Source organism: Gymnogyps californianus, chromosome 11, assembly GCF_018139145.2.
Source record: "Gymnogyps californianus isolate 813 chromosome 11, ASM1813914v2, whole genome shotgun sequence".
Lineage (NCBI taxonomy): Eukaryota > Metazoa > Chordata > Aves > Accipitriformes > Cathartidae > Gymnogyps > Gymnogyps californianus.
This window is the reverse complement of record NC_059481.1, coordinates 6,860,779-6,878,836: the sequence shown is the minus strand read 5'-3', so window position 1 is coordinate 6,878,836 and position 18,058 is coordinate 6,860,779.

Sequence of the window (18,058 nt, the reverse complement as noted above, 5' to 3'; positions counted from 1 at the left end):
AATATTAATGAAGATTTAGAGACAGACAGATATAAAAGCTAGTATGAAAACAAGAATTTCCCCCGCATTTGTCGTAAGATAATTCTGTTTTGCTTAACACATTTAAATAAACAATACATTTCCTAGACTCTCAATAAATGTAGCTATACACTTGGATAACACTTTTGAGAATTAATGTTTTTCCTTTCAAAATGAAATAGTTAACAGATCACTGAAACATCTTACCTGAGACATCACATTGGCACATTGTGGGTCAGTCTATTTTGTATTTATTTCTGAATTTTCCAATTCAGTACTCTGCATCTCTCATCACTAAACATGCAGTAAGCAGCTATCAAGGCAAGAATGTAAATGGCAATATGAGTCTTGCTAATATTTATTCTTCAGTGTTTTGATTATTTGTTCATAAATAGATTGGTTCATCTTCAACTGATGCTCAGGACAGTATGTGTATAAATTTTGGTATCAGGTTTAGAATAAGTAATGTCTTGTCTACAGTTACATATATATATGGCACAAAGTATTACGGCTGGCAGAATATGATCCTTAAAGAATACTACATAATTGTTGTGCTCATTGGGAAAGTCAACTGTAGACTAATTCCTCTAACAATTGGAAAAACTCCAATTTTTCTATCATTAAGTCAACTAGGTTTCATCTTTCTAAGCTTAATTATTATGGTCTGAACAACCACACCATGGCAGCCTCCTAGTAGTAACTAGAACTTCCTACGTTAGAGAGAGACATACAACTCCAGTCCTGCTGGGGCTGGTGGGACATTCTGGGGGACCAGAGTACTGCAGGGAAGTTTGTAGCTTGTAGCAAAATTGAAGTCTTGAAATACTGTTGAGCTGCACCCAGTTCAAATCAAAGGATAGCTTCCAGCCACTTAAATTGCAAAGATAGCCACAGTCCCTTAATAATACTTGCCCACAATTGTAAAACAACCACCACCTAACACTGTGCAGACCTTTCCTGGGCTTTCTCAATGGGTTTTGGCACGCACGTAGAAGGCTTCAGTGCAGGATACAACTTTGTACCATCATATGTAGCCTGGCACTGCAAGGCTATAAGCAACTTCTGTGCACTTTGATACCTCTCTATCAGATTTAAGCCCTGAACAGTCACATAATATTTTCCCTTCCATTTAATTCTTCATCTTGTATTTGCTATAGTAACAACTGTCACCTGGGGGCAAATAAATCCTAAATTATGTGTGTTGTGGAAAAGGCCATTAACCAAGATTACATTATGTTAAGTATTCTGCAGACATTCCTGCCACAAAGAGCTTAAAAATCTGTAAGTCTACAGGTGACAGATGAATGAAGTGGACTTTGGGGAGTTTGTTCAAAAAACAAAACCAAACACAAACACACCCACACCCCACACATTGACACAGTACTGGTCAAGAACAACAACAATGGAAATAGTGTAGTAACTGCAAAGCCATCCTTTTATAGTCTCCACAGCAGAGAACTTTTTTCCACATGCTATTCATATTTACATAGGCAAATTATTTAATACATTCATTTATAAAAATAATTATTTTTATCTTCATAGTTTAAGCCAGCAAGAAGGTTAAGAGCAAAATTCAACTAAATAGCAAAACCAAATTAAGATTTTCCAGTTAAGTACATTTAAGCTATTTTAACTGATAATTATAGACATACCTATTATTCCAAGTTTTCAGTAAATTTTTGGTCTGTGTGTTATTGATTAAATCCAGTGTTTCACACCCTACCTCTACCATAATATAAGGTTATATTGGCTCTTTACCATGTCTTTAAACTCTTGCAATATTCTTTTCCTCTATCAGATAAATGTAAACAGAAGATACCAAACTGTCGAGTCTATTTAGATAGGTCAGTCTTTTGAGCAATGACAGTCTACCACTGTCTTTGTAAATGCCTACCGCAAAAGGGTCCTATACACTTAGTTGGCTTGTAGGCTCCACTACAATAACGATTTTTAATTTTTTTTCGAGCACATCCATTTCATTCAGGATGCTACTATGTTGTTTAGTTTAGTTCCACATGTATGGTAAACTTCAAACTTTACTGTTTAAAAATTCCTGTTTGAATTTCCCCCATTGCTTATCTTTATGATATGTGAGGGTCTCTCCAGTCGTCAGCATGCATCCTGCAACAGGGAGCCTGGCATGCAGCTCAGCAAGAGAAACCACTCCTGTTGAGGCTCACAGGCTTCACAGGATGGTCTGAAGAGGAGAGGAGGAGGAAGGACTACTACCAGTCCAGCCTGAGGAGATGACAGTCATTGTGTCGATGGCACCAACATGTTACAAGTTGTCAACCTCAGTTGTCAGCCCCGGTTTAACATGTTCATCTGATGATGGGAGAGGTATCATATTAAAGGCAATGTGGATTTCATCCTGTCAAAAGACAAGATTAATTGTGCCAGAGCATGGGGAGGGTGGGAAACTTAGAGCAGCAGTATACAGATTTCATGTTTCCCAACCTTGCCGTGGTATTTACCAGTACGATAGCCGGTTACTACATTACCTTAATTACTAGGATTATCATTACATAGATGAAAATATGTAACGCCATGGACTATTTACTGATAAAACAGCTGGTTCAGAAACTCTGGATGGCATTTGGCTTGTTTATATTTATTATGAATGGTTATAAAAATGTTAAGTACCACCAGAAAGAAAACCAATAGCTCAAGCGTATATCATTCAAACAGATGCTGGTTAATATTAAGGAATTTATTTCCACTACAACTGCTATAGCATTGCCAGTCACAAGAATTCCAAAATTATTTAAAGGTATCATATTGTCCACAGATGTTTGAAGTACACATTCACAGTTTCTTCATTCCTGGAGCCTGTGTGAGTAGAAACTCGAAGCTGCGATTCTCACACACCAACAGCTGGAGCCTTAACTCAACCATGAAATATCATGGTTAACATTAAAAAGTGTTAACAAATCTAAATTAAATCAATGTTGGCTCAAGAATAAGCCAGAGATTTTACTGAATTGTGATTTAAAACCTCCAAAACAAACACAGAGAGATGCACAGGGAAAAACAAATAACACTGTCACAAAGGGCTAGTAGCACTGTAATAAATAACTCCCCCCCCAATACTCAGTTTTCCCTCATTCCAGTCTTCAGGAAGCAAAGCATAGATTACGGTTCTTTACTATGTTTTGTACAAAGTACCTTCTCATGAAGCAAATCATTCTTGTGCCAAAATGTGAGAAAGATGTTGGTATGACAGAAAGCAGATCAGCTAACAGTTTGTTATTCTCCAAAATGCTACTGTACAAAGCAAGAACCAGGTTAAGATAGTACCATGGATAAACCTTTAGGCAACTATTCTGGAGATCTTGGTATTACTCCTGGTTCAATCACCCAGCAGGGTGAATGATTCTGAGCAAGTCCTTTCAGTGACTCCCTATCTGTAAAACAGGGCCATCAAATTTATTTCCTTTGCTTTGACACTTTCTGATAAGAAGTTCAAAAGCTAAATCTTACCTAGCATGACAGTACAAAAGAATTACAGTACCAATGTATACATCTTATGCTGCAATAAAACTGACATGAGGTTATTCATCCCTAGAGTAATATAATCTTAACAGCACTTTTTTTCCCCCAAATCATTATTTCTAATTAGATCATCTGCTAGTTGGTGGGTCCAGTTATGATGCATATGAGTTGATTAATAAATGGAGGACAAATATCAGATGAAACACACGCTGAAGAGATAATTTATTATCACTGCAGATAGGTGTGGAATAGATGTGCTAAAAACCCTAAGGTGGTCTCTTTCCAAGTACTGAAAACAGCAAGTATCACAACAGCCACCTGTGCCTTTTACTTAGGGAAGAACAGAGGGAGATTTCCACCTGCCATTGAAAACACACGGAAAAACCCTTTATTACTTAAAAAAAAAAACAAACCACAATTGACTTAAAGGCACACTCCTGATACCACACAGATATTTTCATGGCAAGTCTTCCATCAAGAAAGCAGGTAGTCATTTACCAGGAATAAAGAATTCTGCCACCACCAACCTTCATAATATTGGAATCAGAAATGCAATGCAAATCAGTATTTACTAGGAAGCGTTCCCCTCCACTGCTCATTTTATGCCTCTGATGCAGCACTAAGCATGGAATTTCTAGTCACCAACAGAATTCCTTCCCTTTCTATCATCCAGCATGCAACAGCTCTTATCTCCTGGGCCATAATATGTCAAATACTTCTACATAATTAAAGCCACACTGATTGACTGGCTAAGAATATCACAGGGATAAGTTTCTTTTTAAAGCTGTGTTATCTCTAATCAAGAGTTGTCTTCACTAACACAAGATTTTGTGCCTAAAGGACATTATATATATACATATATATAAAAAATAACATTCCTTTCTCCTCCACAACCCAGCAATAACAAGAAAATATCGTTATACTCTGATTGCCCTTTGTAGTGCTAAATCAGAGACTATGAAGGATGGCAAGAGGCACTTATTGAGGTAGGCAAAATGCACATTTTTGTTAAGTACTGAAACTATAATTTATATTCCTCCCTTGATATAAACCTTTATTGCACTACCAAACAGAACCTTTCCACATTGCATTGGTTCGTTCATCTCTGAAATTTGTTACTATGGTGGGGTTTATTTAGGAAAGAAAATAAAAATCTGTAGAGGTCAAAAATACATGAACAAATTAGTGACAAGGCTTATGTCTTGTCAGGTTATTTTATATTTTAATGTACTGTTAACAGCTCATTCTTTTTAAATGCAAATCTGTTAAGGGTAAATTTAAATATCAAGGCAAGCAGTTCTGGTAGCATGGCAACAACATGCTATGCTGCATAGCAAGAATCTGGAACCGAGGCAAGTCTTTGCTTCTTTCCCATACTGGATCAGTTTATAAGAGTGGAAATATTTGTGTTCTTTGTGTAACTGCCTTTATGACTATTCCTACATTAGTAGTTGTAGTCGTCTTTGAAACTCAAGAGAGCAGAGCAACCCTGTGAAACCTGGCAGCAGTCAGGATGGCCATCCTTAATAGACAGAAAAGCTACAGATTAGAAGAAAACATTAAAATAAAATAAAAAAAAAAGATATGCTTAGTAACAGTGTTTAATAGAAGATTTCATTCCCAGAAGAGAGATTTGGTGTGGATTTGAGGAGCACAGCAGCTCTGAAGCAATATTGCTTCTGAACGAGAAACAAGCAATCCCACCTCCATGCACTCCCTGATGCGTTGAAAAGGCATCTCTCTTGGCTTTTAGAGTATGAGTTTTGAGGCCTATTTTAAGATTTGACTAAACCAAAAGGGTGCACTTGCCCTTGCACTGAAATTATATTTTTGTGGTAGCTGGTATCAGTGATTCTAGAGTAACGTCAATTGCTTGATGTCATTTCACTCTTGGTGACGCGGGGGGGTGGGGGGGGGTGGGGGGGGTGGCACGGGAATTAAAATCCTATGTCATTCCAGAACAGAATCTGGTCTGTGCAACACTCATTCTCTTCAGTTGCTCCAGTTGCTTCAGTAACCAGGCACTCAGGAATATATTACCATTTTGCTGGAGCAGGAAAGGCAAAGTTAACTAGCACGTCTGAGACTCCCTAGAAAGACAGGCTAACCAGTAAAGACCAGCAGACAATCTTCTGATTTTGAAGGGCACAGTGGGTGACAGAAAGTCCACCCAAGTACCTCTGTTTCTGTCTAGTGCATGAAGGCAGTAAATATGTGGAGGGCTGTGTGGGAATCTTATTTTCTGTATTATTCTTTCTCTCACATAAAGATCAGCTATTTCACCGAACCTGAACACTGAATGCCAAACACAGCTACTCCTTCTGGGAGGTTCTTATAATACTGTTTAGATAGGTGCTGTCCTTGTGGAACTTGGGCTTCTCACCCTGTGTTATAGCTTGTATAGAGGGGAAAAAATGCTGTTTAGAAATACTTGTCTAAATGTTTTTGGAATAATTGAGCACCAAAAAAAGACAGACATAGAGCCTGAATTTTTTGTTCCTTGGTAGTTGTTTACCCTGGTTTAATGCAGACAACACACTGATGACTTCATAGTCTTGTGTTTCATACAGTTTGAGGCAGGTATCACCTTTATTTTGGAACTGCAGCTAATGTTTCATCCAGGCTCCCTACTTCTACCTAAACATTCACTCTTTTGGAGCCTACACTTCAAAAATTCCTCTCACTTCCTCTTCCTCCTCAGGGAATTTTCATATAACAGACATACCACTATGACCACAAACAATACAGATGTTGTCTTGTTTCCCCTCCTCCTTCTTTCCTTCCTTCCTCCCATGTTCTCTTGCTTTCCGATATGCTAATTTGATTTCTCTGATCAGTTTAGCACTCCTAAAGTAAGTCAGCACTTACAGGTCTACAGGTCTCTCCCTTACGCAGAAGATGAGCTTTCTCCAAGTTTTATTACCATAACCACTTCAAAAGTGCCTGCCCTGTCACAAATGCTTTGTGACAACAAGAGTTTGTTCCACCTGGCTTTTGATGCACTTTGTTTCTTCCTTAGTATGAAACGCTGTAATGACTTAATCATCCCTGTGATTGAGGATTTCTGCGAGCTACAAGGTCACTTTGCATGAGATCAGTGGTCTTTTGCATGGCAGGATGCCTAAGGAGTCCCTTCCAGAGGCCCTTAAGAGATCTGTCCATGTGATTCTCCCAAAGATAGGCACAGTACATTTGTGGAGGATCGAGGTGACATTGTCACTGCTGTCTGTTGCTAGTTTGTAGTGCAACTAAGGTTTACATCAACTGTTAGAACCCCAAGATATGCAAGGTCTTCTACATTTATTCCTACGCTTCCTTCTTCAGCAGCTTATCCAGAGGAGCAGACCACACAGTGATCCCAGGGGATCATTCCGATGTCATTCCTAAAACCTCAGCTGAATGAAGCTCTTTCTGTGGACTCAGGCTCTTAACACAGTGAGATGGAATGATTAAAGTCTATACACATGAATACGAATTCTCCATCTCTTTATCTGCTAAAATATGAATTTTCTGTTCAATTTTTACTGGAATTACTATCTCACTAAATCCCCTGGAGAACCCTGCAGTGTCATACTAAGATAATCACCTGGCTGTCACTCACAACAAATCCAAAGTGGAACAACTGGAAAGTAGAGATGACTCTTCTACAGTCACTGCAAGAAAAATACCTTACTGGGGAAAATGGAAATTAACCCAAAAAGCCCTATGTTCCTGTGTTAGACAACATCACTTGGCATTCTGGACTACAGTCCTCAAGCATCTAGATCTGCACACCCACCAGAACAGTGTCGCCACTCATGGTTAGTGTTACTAAACTATTATGTTGGGTTGTGAGCTATTTGTTTGTTGGGCTTTTTTAAGATGTTGCTATACTCGTAACAGTAAGAAGTAACTTGTCTGCTGTGACCACATTATGAAATCTTAGCTAAATCTAACCACTGTACTCAGGTGAAAGAATTTCACCAAATTCTTCAAGGATTAGATCCTGTGAACCCTTAACACACAAAGGTAGATGACGTATAAAAGAAAAACTTGCAAGGTCAGGCCTCTCTCTTGTAGAAACCTTTTAGCAATAAAACCAGCAGATTTCACTCTTTGAAAATGATCAGGGTTACGGTACAATTGACTTGGGGAGAGGAACTTCTGCAAAGGTTGTAGTTGACAAGTGCGTCTGTGAGGGGGATTTCTCAGAAAGTAAAAGGAAAGACAGAAGTCTGGAAATAACACTAGCTGGTGACATGCTTACAAATATTCCTAATATCAATGTACAAGATGAAGTTCAAAAACTAGTTCATTCAATTAATAGAATGGAAATATTCAACCTGCCTTTTAAGTAATAAACCAGTAACAAGTTATTCCTATGTGGCTGAATCTTCATTACTAAGTCTGTAACTAGAAGGGCTGTTTTCTGAAGGAAACTTCATCTTAATAGTTCAAAACAGACAACTATCCCAAGATACTCCTCCGTGCAGCTCCCACTGTTAGTCCAGGTGGGTATCAGCGGATGTCTGCATTGCAGAAGTACTGCTATTTGAAAATCCTTATCTAGACTCCAAACCTCACACTGGTTATAACTGACATATTTCTCCATTCCAAGACTTTTTGTATACCTTTTTGCTAACTTTCCTTTCCTCTTCATGTACTTCTATTTCAAAAGATAATGATCCCTTCATGCACGAGTATACTTCAGAGTATGCATCTCTAGCAGTATTTCATGCAACCTTATCATCTGAGAACAATGACACTTCTTGTCATCCGTACCTACAGGGCTTCTAGTTCTCCCTCTTTTGCTTACGTGGAAGTACCTATTAATCCCAGAGTTTTCCGTACCAGTCTCTGCTCAGCTCTAACTTACTCCTCTTGAAGTGCAAGCCACCTTCCTCTGCTGCAGCAGGTGAATGAAGACACTAAGTACTGCAACAAAAAAGGAAAGGAATGTCATGTACTCAAATAACAGTGCATTTACCTATCAGCATCAGAAACAAACAGTTCATTCTATAAGTGTTTTTACCAGTTGTATAAGACCTTTCTTCTGGAAAACAGTATCATTAGCCAAGATGAGACTTAAGTTCAGACAAAACTGAGAACTGGAATGAAAGCCCTCTTCTCATGGATGCCATGAAAAAGCCTAGGAGCTTGATGTTCAGCTCCCGCAAGCAGCACAAGCCTAAAGCACTGAACATTTCAAGAAACACACGGTGCTTTCTTGAGCTGCTTTTCACACAGCTCTCAGGGGAAAATGGGTCCTCAGGAAAAAAAAAAAAAGTCTTACATTTTAATGCTCTCTCCAGTAGAGGAAAACCATTTGCAAGTATCCAAAGTACTTATAATGAACATTTGACTCAGCAATTGCATGTTTTGTAGAGTGTCTAAAACTAGTGAATTCTGATTCTGCTTTCAGCTCTTCCTCTTAACTTGTGAGGTACATGTGACTGCATCAGTGCTTTATTTTTTCCCGCTATAAGAACCACCACTATGTCTCTCGCACTAATGTTGCAAGGCTTTAATTGGCTCACAGGAGTGCCAAAAGGTACTACGTAGAAAGGTTCTTGCTTGCAAGAAGTATGTTCTTCCTTTGTTTATATCTACATTAAAATAAAAATATTGCAAGCAAATATCTCTTCCTTGGGAGGCTTATAGCAAGGTATTACTTTGTACTAATAGTAATGTACTATTACACAGGTAATAGAGGCCAATGTATCATACTGATATTATACTCCTTCTTTGCTGAGATGCATGGATTAGCCCTAGAATGGAAGCTCTAATTCTTTCTAAAAAAATTCTGACTTCTGGAAACATGTCTGCTTCTTGTATCACGTATGGATAGGCACAAACATACAACTGTTCATAGGATCATAGAACAATTCAGGTTGGAAAGAATGTCAGAAGTCTCTTGTCCAACATCCTGCTCAAATCAGGGTCATCAGTGAGGCCTGACCAGGTTGCTCAGGAAATTATCCAGTCTGGTCTTAAAAACCTCCAAGAACGGAGACACCACAACCTCTCTGGGCTACCTGTTCCCATGTATGATTGTCCTTGTGGGGCAAAAGATTTTGTTTATATCCAGTCTGAACCTCTCATTTCAACATATGCCTATTGTCTCTCATTCTCTGCCACATACCACTGTGATGAGCCTGGCTCCACTTCCCTGAAGACCTCCTTATAAGTACTAGAAAGCTGCTGTTAGGTCCTCTCAAAGCCTCGCCTTCTGCAGGCTGAGCAAGCCCCACTCCCTCACTCTCTCCTCACACAGCCTGGCCTCCAGCCCCAACCACTTTGGTGGCCTCTGTGGAACTCCCAGTTCATTAATATCTTCCTTGTACCAGAGGGGACCAAAACTGGACACAGTATTATAGATGTGGTCTACTGAATGATGAGTAGAGGGGGATAATTACCTCCTTTGATCTACTGGCTGCATTCTTGTTCATACAGACCAGGATGCTCCCGGCTATCTTTGTTGCCAGGGTGCATGGCTGGTTCACGTGCAGCTTGCTGTTCACCAGGACCTCTGGGCCTTCTTGGCAGGGCTGCTCCCCAGCCTCTATTGTTGCAACGGCTTAAAGCATGAAAGCATTGCCTTGTTTATTTAAACACAGATTACAAGGGAAATAGATACAAAAAGTCTGCAAAAGCACCTAAAACCTGATGCGTTCAAAGGCTACAACGAAGATTTTGTTCTGGTCAAAACCAGGATCTTCCATATTTCTCTCTGTGAGCTGGCAGCCTGGAACAGATCACTTCTTGCTAGATTTCTCTACCTTCAGCCCAGGAGTATAAACTGGAAGAGGTTTAAACCATGGTATTTTCACAAATTATTTCTTAGCAAATGTTCTTATCAGAACAGCTGGAGAGATAGTAAAATTATGCTTCTTCAAGTGGTTTCTCATGTTCACAGCCTTAAGCAAAGGTCACTTTTTAAAGACCTAGCTCTTGTTTAAATTCATGTCCAGTCTCCAACCTGAACTGGTATTAACCAAGTAACTGCACAAAAAATGCTTTTCAAGATTCTTCCTTAGAATCATAAGACTTTGACCAAAAGAGCTGAGCAGCTATGGCCTTTTCAAGAACATTTTTCATTTACGATCAGAGGATCAAGGGGAAGCAATAATGCAGCTGCTGATTAGAGGCAACACTGCATTTTTAAAAACAGCTTTAGATACTTCCAAGTGCAGATAAGGGCTAAACTATCAGAGACTTTAGGTTCAGAAAGCCTGACAATCAAGGTTTACAAGGACAAGTCTGCAGGCTGAAATCCTATGAGCCCAAAGTTGAGTAAGGACAGTGGCTTCTCCTTTAGTAGTTTAGTACTCACAGAACAACATATGGAAAGAAAAGCTCTTTCATCCTTGTCTGCCCTATACGGAGGAGAATCTGGACTATACAGTGATAAATTGCAGTCTTATGCTTTAACATAAACTTCAATCTTATGCTTTTCAACATACAGATAACCAGCACATACTTTATTTTTACTTAAGTGGCAATAAAGAATTACACTAAAATTCCTCCCTTTTAAAATTACCTTACATGGAAATACTATTGCTTACACACAACCACATAAAACTACAATAGCAGTTTTTTCTGTTTTTCAGTTCTGCTGGTTAATTAATGAGGGATTCCTGGGTAATAGGCATAATACATGAAATACCTTTTCTGCAAATGGATTTCCCAGCCCCTCCTGGGAGATTATAGGGTGGCCTTGACCAGGTAATATAACTGAAACACTACTTGCCTTTTTTACCCAAACTGGTCACAGTAATTTAAGACTTTTCTTAAACATCACTGCAATGCACGTTATCTCTGTACTATGAGTGTTGTATGATCTCGTCTTTATTTAAATTTCTTTTCTTGTATGCCCTCCCTAGCATACAACCATCAAAACGACATTGAGGATGCAACATACGTAAATCTGAAAGCGCAGGCTGCTAGTTGAGGCAAAATGAGCCAGTCTTTGCCTTTCCAAGACGCAGCTCCAAACGCAGCATTCCCTTCCTCTCCCCCACCCCCATCCCTTTTGTTATGGCAATACAAAACCCCCCCACATATTCAAAAAACTGTTCAAAACAGGGAAAAGAGACCGTGCTATAATGTCTCACGCTGTTTATCCCAACACAAATCAAGTATTCTTCATTGAGCGGCTTTTTCCCTCCAGACCTCATGATGAAGGGAATGGAAAAAGAGTGGATCAAAAGCTCTGATCCATTTGCTACACTGGAGGCATAAAATCAGAAACAAATACAAACTCTGAGCGGTGCTGCATTACATGAGGGCTCCTCTCGCATTTCTTTTGACTCTATTAAGACAAACAGACTCTTAAGCCTCCCGCCCTCCCACAAAACACAGACATTATGCATATGTTGCATTGTCGGTCCCTGCATTACCGAAAGCAGACGTTAAGGCATAGCTGAGGTGAGGCGGTCGGGATGGCGGGCTGAGCCGGAGAGCTCGCAGCCGTCCCGAGAGGCAGCTGATCGCGAGCCGGCAGCGCGAGACACCCGCTGTCCCCAACAGCAGCCCGGCTCTGGGGAGACGTTGCCAGCCCTCCAACGGCTGACAGGAGGCGGCGGCGGCGGCAGCGCGGCTCCTCCGCCGCCACCTCCCCGCCACAGCGGGCAGAAGAGCGGCTCCGCGCCAGCGGGGACATGTGGGCGTGTGGCAGCCCCCTGTGCCGGAGCCCCCCGTCGCCGCGCCGCCGACCGCGACCACACCGGCGGCGACGCCATGCCGCAGCGGCTCCCCTTCGCCCCGGCTCCCCGTCCCCTTGCGGACAGCTCAGTTGCCAGGGGATGGGGATGAGGATGAGGATGAGGCGGGGGCACCTGCTCGCGGGGCGGGCAGCCCCCAGCCCCGATTTCGAGGGGAGCAACGTCCGCGCTCGCGCGGGGCGGGGGTGGCCGCGGCGCCCCCTCAGCGCCCGCCCGGCCCCGTGGGCTCCCCCCTCCCCTGAGGGGACCCGCAGAGATGCTGCCGCCCCACCCCCGGCGGAGCCGCCGGTCCCGGCGACGACACCGGCCGCCGGTCCCCCGCCCTGCGCCCGCGCTCCTTACCCCTGCTGGCAGCGGCGGGGCCGGTCCCCACCCTGCGCCGCGGCGGGGACACGGGAGCAGCTGCAGCCGCTCTTTTGTGTGCCTGCCTCAGCGCCACACACCGAGACGGCTGGTGGGCCCGGGAAGCTGCCTGAGAGAATACCGCTGGCCGCCCGGGAACCTGCATGGCGCATAGCCTGACCGCCGCGGCGCCTTAGGGGGGCCGGGCCGGCGGGGCGGCCCGGCGTCCCCCGCCTCTCCTCAGCATTGCCTCAGGCCGCCCGCCCCGGCCCGCTGCCCCCACCGCTCGGTTGCCCCCGGCCCTGCCTGCCGGCCTTCGTGCGCCGAAGAGCGGGCGTCGCTCTCCGCTCGCAGGGTCCTGCTCGGCCTACTCCCCGCGAGGCTGGAAGAGGCAATGGCAGAACTCCCTGAGCTGCCTCACAGAGGGCCGGTGAGGTGATGCTGCGTTTCTACGCCTCTGAGTTTCTCACAAAATGGCACAAAAAGTGGGTGGCTTGCTGGTATGGACTAACCTGTCAAATACGTTCTTCCACAGATACTGAAGGCTGGAGGCCCAGCTCTGTGCCAGCTTCACATGTGCCCATGGAGGAGCTTGCCCAGACCTGGACGCTGAGGAGAGCCGGCTGCAGGGCGTGTCACCCCTGCACCCCCAGCCTGCAGGATGCAGCAACCCTTCAGCCCAGCTACCCTTCAGGAGCCCCTCAAGCAGCAGCGGTAGGCTGGTACGTTCGCTGGAGGCCTCCAGTCCTGCTGTGACACATGGCAAGGCCACCCTGCACCAGCAGTCTGTACACCTAGGGACCCTGCTTTGGTGGTGGGCCATAGCATATGTTGTTTTCTGTGAGTCTTCCATACCATTTTTCTGTGAAGCGCATTCCTGAATGCTAGCTATGTAATCCAGCTAGTTAATGACCTCAGATTTCCCTGTTGCTTGAGGTGCTCCAGTGCAACAAAAATCAAACACCAAAAGTTTGAACATGACAGCAGGGGACAGCACTGGACTTAGTCACATTCCATCATACGGCTAGATTTATGAGATCAAATCATAATTTTTATGCCCTTGTGCAGATAATACATATATCCCCCCATAAAGATTAAAAATGGAAGGTGCAATGTGTAATATTTAAAAGCTCACTGAAGTGGGTTTTGCCAAGAACATTTCTTACGGTGAATGATAAACATAATTGGTTCCTCAAGCCTTTTATTAGAAACTGCTAGATCTTTCTACTGCAGCTAGCTGATGATTACTTCGTATATAAAGGAACATATGTCAGATCAAGTGCTCTTAGGCCAATTTTGACAGGACTTGCTCACAAGTATGCAAATTTGAGACTTGTAGCTATTCTTAAGTGTAAAAAGTAATCTTTCTCATGATAGCAAAAGTGAAAAGCTGTCCTAATGTAATTATATTGCATTCCAATCAGCTAGATATCAATGTTCACTATAACAGCTGTGTGTCCAACTTGGTGTGCTTCTGTTTGCCCTGAGGTAGCTATACCAGTTGCTTAGCACCGAGTCAAATACCATGTACATGCAAAGGCCCTTCATGGAAACACCATTTTGTCGGTTTTTTATTCTTGTTTTTTCTTTAGTTGTTAAGATTTCTGTTAAGATTCACTAACTACAGAGTAGCCATTTGCTACTAAGACGCTATTTTCTATCATAGTTTTCTATGGTGACTTTTCTCATCTGTCCCTTTCTATATCCTAATTACTTGACTGATTTTGGTTCTCTTTTGAAGATAATGAGAACTCAAACGTTACATAAACTGTAATGCATGTATGTTTTACACAGAACTACAGGAAGTTATAGATAATCTGTAGATGGGTTGTTTAAACATTTGGCAAATCATGTTTTAATTCATATTATTAATTCTCAAAATTGTTAACTTGATGAAATAGCCTCATGTACATAAGGAAGTTTTCACTTTCTCAATCAATATACCAAAAGCAGTATTCCCAGCTTGATAGGGCAGGTATGTGTTTTCTTCTTTAAGTTACTGCAGCTGCCAGTATTGTACAACTGACCTCTTAAAAGACTGCAGGGATCCCAAAGGGAGTGGGATATATTTTTTAACTTCTTAAATTTAAGTTCCTAACAAACATTCTCCCTCCACCTCATTTTAGAGACAGTGACTCAGACAGATTGTTATTATAGAAAATTACATACCAAAATGGGAGGTAAAAATAAGGTGCATAATACCAGTCCAATAATGCACCTCTCCTCTGCTACTCTTCAATTTCTGGAAATAATCTTTTCCATACAAGCCAGCCACAGATGCAGAAGTAGGATATTCCTCCTATTTAATGCAAACTGTGCATGGTCACATATGCCTTCAGAGTACCCACAGTTACTAGTTACTTCAGAACTTTTTTTTTTTTAAATCATGGTTTAAACCTGCCTTTATTACTGAAAAAATGCAATGTTAAATATAACTAAAAATCTTCATTAAAGTTCTATTTTATAGAAGATTTTAGTACCTATTTGCTATTTTTATGTTAACAAAGCATAACAGTTAAAAGATTGCTTTAGATTACACTTTAGATTACACCTAGAAAAGTCATGAAGTGCTTCAAAATGTATCACTACTTTAAAATGTTTAAGAGAGAACTCCTCATTTGTGAATCTATGCTATAAACTTTGCAGTTAACAGTGCTGTTTAACAACATGCAAGACGGTGCAAATGAACATGAAACTAGATAGATGACATAATTTTATAGATATTTAAGGATTATACCATCCCAGGAGGCAAACCTCCCTCCTTCACAATAAGATAAATTTACATTTCATAAAATGTTCAAACTGCTTTGAAAATGCTTATCAAAGGTGACAAATTTTGCATTCCTAAGAAGGTGAGGTCTTCCATTTTAAAATGTCAGCATTGGGCCAATTAATTTATATATTGTTGTTAGTTTCCATTTCTGTATTAATCTTATATGATTCAATGTTCCAAGTTTAAACTGTCGGTTACCTTTCTGTGTTTAGTACCACCCAGCAACCTTATCAGAAGCACCAGGGCTACCATTTTAGGGATTTCTTCTGTTTCACAGTCTAATAATTTGGCCAATATGACAACTGCTTTGGTAAAAGCATCGAGTATTTATTGAAACAATTAACTCTAACTTTTTCTCTTAATTAAGGGTTCTTGAGTCCAACAAATCCAAGTCAGATCACGACAGGAAAAATTTGTTCTAAGGAGAGAATCAAATGAAGTGCCAAGGGAATCATTCAGAGCACCTATTGTAAGTACCTCAACCATCTCCATGTTTCCTGGTCTTTCTATGAGACTTCCTTGGTCACACCAACTTCCATTCATCTATCTTAGCAATAAAGTCCAAATCCAAGGACTGTCATTAACAATAAACAGCAATGCTTCTACATGTGCATTAAGAAAATAAACTCTAGTGTCAGCATTAAACACAGAGGTATTATCAACCCAGGAAGTGGTCTGCAGAAGCAAGTGCCATCTGTAATTCATTCACAGCTTTCTAAATTTTCAGGCTGTGTTAACTGTATTAAGGCACTGTAGCTGTGGCATCATGATAGAGTACATTCTTCCAAAACTTGTGATAAATTGGGTAAATATGGTAATAATGAAAGCAATTGAATTCAGAATGAAATACCCAGTGTTTTTTTTTTTAATTCAGGTGAATTAATTGCGGTATAAGCATGATGTGACCAGAGTTTCTGCAGATTTGCAAAACTGTAAGGTTAGCTTTTAAAAGGCATGTAGTTAGTTCTTTTCTCAGCTTTTTGAGTTTGCTTCTAGGTTTGTCTCATCATATGGAATAGGATTCATTCTGCAGCCTGTTCTCCTCCTCCCACCTAGGAGAGACTTGAGGGTTGCATAGAGGAAGTCAAAAAAGATATTTTGCATCATTGAATTATGAGCCCTTTAGCTGCCTGAGTCCAGAAAAATGTGTCTTGTCTGCCTCAGGCAGCATAAAATGGGAACATGCTTGAGCTCAGAGGGGAAAAAAGGCACATGGAGAGACTGGAACAGGGAACTTGCACTTGACAAATGACCCAAGCATGAGAAAATTTACTGGCACAATATTAACGCTTCATCTTCTGAAAAGCTTGACATTACCAGAAAAGCAGGTTTCACTGTACCTTTTGGAAAAAAAAAAACAACCAAAACAAACCAATACCCATTGTCAAAGCCCAATTCCCTTCTGAGCTAATCAAGCTCCAGTCATTTGAATCACTGTTGTTCTTTCCAGAAGTTGTATACTGATGCAACAGGGGTAGATCATTAACTGTCCCTCCACTGGAAGAAACAAATCACAGTTTTCATTTGCTCCAGTTTCCATCCCTGAATTTCCACTGTTTTTCTTGATGTTATTCCCCTTTTATAGTCATGGCAGCGACAAAGGGTAAGGCCCATATATCTAACCCCACTCCCCCACCCCCTAGAAAGTCAGAATAAAGAATGACTTGTGAAGGCTGTCTTGTTTAAGGTGAAGGACTAGAAGTTTGTTACAAGTACAGGGGCCGATCCTCTTCCCACTGTAGTCTATGGGAGTTAGGCTTATGAACAGGAAACTTCTCTCAATGCATCTTAGCTGTCTTCAGATTCTTCAGCTGTCCAGCTCTCTTGGTTATTCCTTCCAAGTCTAGAGCTCCAGAGGTGGAAATTCTCGTATCTTGTAGCACATACCCAGACAAGTAAGGGGGTCTGATCCCACCAAATGGTAAGAGCTTCTAATAAGGATGCCCCAGTTTTGGGTATTGACTAATTTTGCAGACCTAAACTCTCTTTTTTGAGGGGTTTGTTTTTTTGTTAATATCTTGACTTCCACCTTTGGAAGAGTCAGATGAAATTTATAAACTGTGAGTGAGACAGGAGCATGACTTAGTTATGATGAACAAAATACATCAGCTGAGTTAGTGCTAGGCAACCCCACTGCAGTCAGTCAGGAAAACTGCTGGTTACTAGCTAAAAGTATTGCAAGTCTCTTTCTGCTAATAAGATGGGGAGCACAATGAGGCAAGTGGAGTAAGTATTGTTTACTCAAAATCTCCATTCCCTAGTACTAAATCAAGCTACTACTCTGAGTGTATTTATGGATGTCATTCATACACAAAACTCCATCTCCTTCAGACAGGACAAAGAAATGGAGTATGAACCTAGGAAGGACTGCCCTGTTTTCTGTTGCACCAAACTAAGGGTATTAGGTTCAAAGACTTCTGTTCAATTATCTTGACATGTAACCAGCGAGGCTTCTAGTCTTGGCATTCCTATGCTAGTTTTGCAGAAAAGATGCCTCCCTGTCTTTGAAAGAACGGAAGACAAAAGCAGCTTTGCTAATTGAATGTCTCCTAGAATGGCAGAATCATATTTCAGGAATATCAGATCATCCTGCTTTTCCATCATGAGCCTTAGGACTTCTAAATTCAAGCAATTTATAATTTAGATCACAAACTACCCTCTAAACAGTGATTTGATGAAATGCAAGAACCCTGCGGAAGACTGTTACTTTTCTTAAAATATGATGGAGTAC